This window comes from Haplochromis burtoni, unplaced genomic scaffold, assembly GCF_018398535.1.
Source record: "Haplochromis burtoni strain Fernald_Lab_line unplaced genomic scaffold, NCSU_Asbu1 Contig_22, whole genome shotgun sequence".
In the NCBI taxonomy this organism is placed as follows: Eukaryota; Metazoa; Chordata; class Actinopteri; order Cichliformes; family Cichlidae; genus Haplochromis; species Haplochromis burtoni.
Window position 1 is genome coordinate 3,710,896 of NW_024582383.1, and position 2,590 is coordinate 3,713,485.

A 2,590-nucleotide genomic window follows, 5' to 3' on the forward strand; every position below is an offset into this window, starting at 1 on the left:
TGTGTGTGTGTGTGTGTGTGTGTGTGTGTGTGTGTGTGTGTGTGTGTGTGTGTGTGTGTGTGTGTGTGAGGACAGATCAGTGTGTTTTCCTTGGCAACCAAAGTAATTACTGTTCTTACCGTAGGTGGAGCAGCCAACACACACATACAAAATGTTCAATGCCTGTTCAGAAGATGATGAACTGAGTCTTCCTTTAGCTCAGAGAAGCGTGCTGGAGACCACAACACAAGCATATTTAGATATCTGTAAAAAATAATTGTGAAAAAAGTATTTGCCCCCAGCCTGATTTCTTAGTTTTCTTGTTATTTTAACCAACCTCTTTCAGTGCACCATAGGGCAGCTGTGGCTACAATGTAGCTTACCATCACCAGTGTGTGAATGTGTGTGTGAATGGGTGAATGACTGAATGTAGTGTAAAGCGCTTTGGAGTCCTTAGGGACTAAGTAAAGCGCTATACAAATACAGGCCATTTACCATTTAACCTGGCCCTGTGCGAAAGTCTTTACCCTCTTTGTAAAATCACTTTTTAGAAAGCTGAGTTCAAGTTCATTAGCCACACCTATTACTGCGAGACCTGTTGAGCCAAGGAATCACTTAAACAGAACCTGTCTGACAAAGTGAAGCAGGTTAAAAGATATCAAAAAGTAACATGACAGTTTCATTCTACTGTCTAGAAACATCAAAGCCACTCTGGTCAGTCTGGAAAGTGTTACGAAGCAGTTTCTCAGGGTTGGGACTCCATTGAACCATGGTGAGAGCCATCATCTACACATGGAGAAAACCTGGAACAGTGATGAGCCTTCCCTTCTAGGAGCCTACCAACATAATACAAGAGAGCACCAGTGACTCATCCAGGAGGCCACAGGAGAACGCACAACAGCATCGAAAGAACTACTGACCTCACCTGTCTCAGATAAGTTCATGAGTCACCAATAAGACCGGGCAAAAATGGCCTCCATGGGAGAGTTTAAAGAGAAAGCCACTGCACTGCTCTCCAGAAAGAACACAGAGGCTCGTCTCACGTTTGCATCTTGATGATCCCCAAAACTTCAGGGAAAATATTCTGTGGTCTGACGAGACGAAAGCTGAACGACTGAAAGATTGTCAACGACAATCTTTCCTAGCACATTAGAGAGGCCCCTTCACTGTCCACTTTTAAAACACGTCTTAAAACCCATTTTTACTCTTTGGCTTATGACACAGTCAGACCCTGATTTTATTGTTTTGACAAGTCTGTGCTGATTTTTTATTTTGTTTTATATTATATATATATTATTTATATAATATATATATATATATATATATATATATATATATATATATATATATATATATTTTACCCATCTTATATTATTATTACTATTTTTCTCATTTTTTTAACATGCTCAATGTATCATGTTTGGCATGTCAAGTGTACAGCACTTTGTGTTCAGCTGGTGGCTGATGTGAAAGCGCTATATAAATAAATTGCTTGCTTGTCTGCTTGATAGATTTGACTGCAGTGACAGAGACTAAAGCTAAAGACACTCCCTGTTTATTTTTATGCCAACATTATCGTTTTACTTTTTTAAAAACATCTAGCAAGGCCTCCCAGCTTCAGAGTGATTTAGGAAAATTTTCACAACGTAACAAGCAGAGAAGGGATCTAAACTTTTACCTCCAAGATGAGCTGTGGTTTCTATATATGACAGGCTCTCTAACTCTACACATGGCAGACTGAGGCATGACTGAACGTGCAGTAAATCTAGAAGGATGCAGATCATTTGACTTGCCTATGGGGTATTTAAAAGATGTTGCAGTTACTCCCTGGAGCATCTGCTGGTCACGTAGTGATCAAAACCCTCACCAAAGTCGAGCTGTTACACTAAAAACAGGAAAAATTGTCTGCAGAGTGAAACAGATTTCCCTCAGAGGACAGTTGGCTGTTCAGGTCGAGTTCACTGGAATGCAACGAGGGGGAGAAAAAAAACCTCTGAAACATCTGAAAGCGATCAGCGAACATGACATCATCTGAGCAAACAGGCGTGATGACATCATACAGTGCAGGAGATTGGAGAGGAGACTGCAGGAGACGAGGGGGGAAAAGAGGAGGCTGGAAGGGTTAACTCCTCATATTTGAAATGACGTTGACTGTGAAACATCCAAAACAGAGAGTCCGTTTAATCCGCACATGTTTCAAATACAAAAGCATAACAAGTACATAAAAGCTCCAGGCTTCATTACTGTATGGAACAATGAGTGGAAAGATCTGCGTGGGGGACCTTTCAGCACTAACCATGGTGGCCAAAAGTTTATGGGTTCAAAAGTAACTGGACATGATCCAGTGGAGAAAAGAGCTGAGCTCACTGGTGGATTACACATGACTGAGAGACTTGGACTGAGATGGAGGTGACAGCACAAGTGATGATAATGAGCCTCAAACACACAATACAAACAGTAACGGGTGTTAGTGTAAGCTACAGCCACCAGGAATGACAAATGAAGGCAGTGTGGAAAAAACTGCTGTTCCTCCAACGTCCACTAGAGGCAGGCTCTAAAAGTGAGTCAGTCCCATTTAAAATTCTAATTGACTGCGTGCACGTTAGCATAT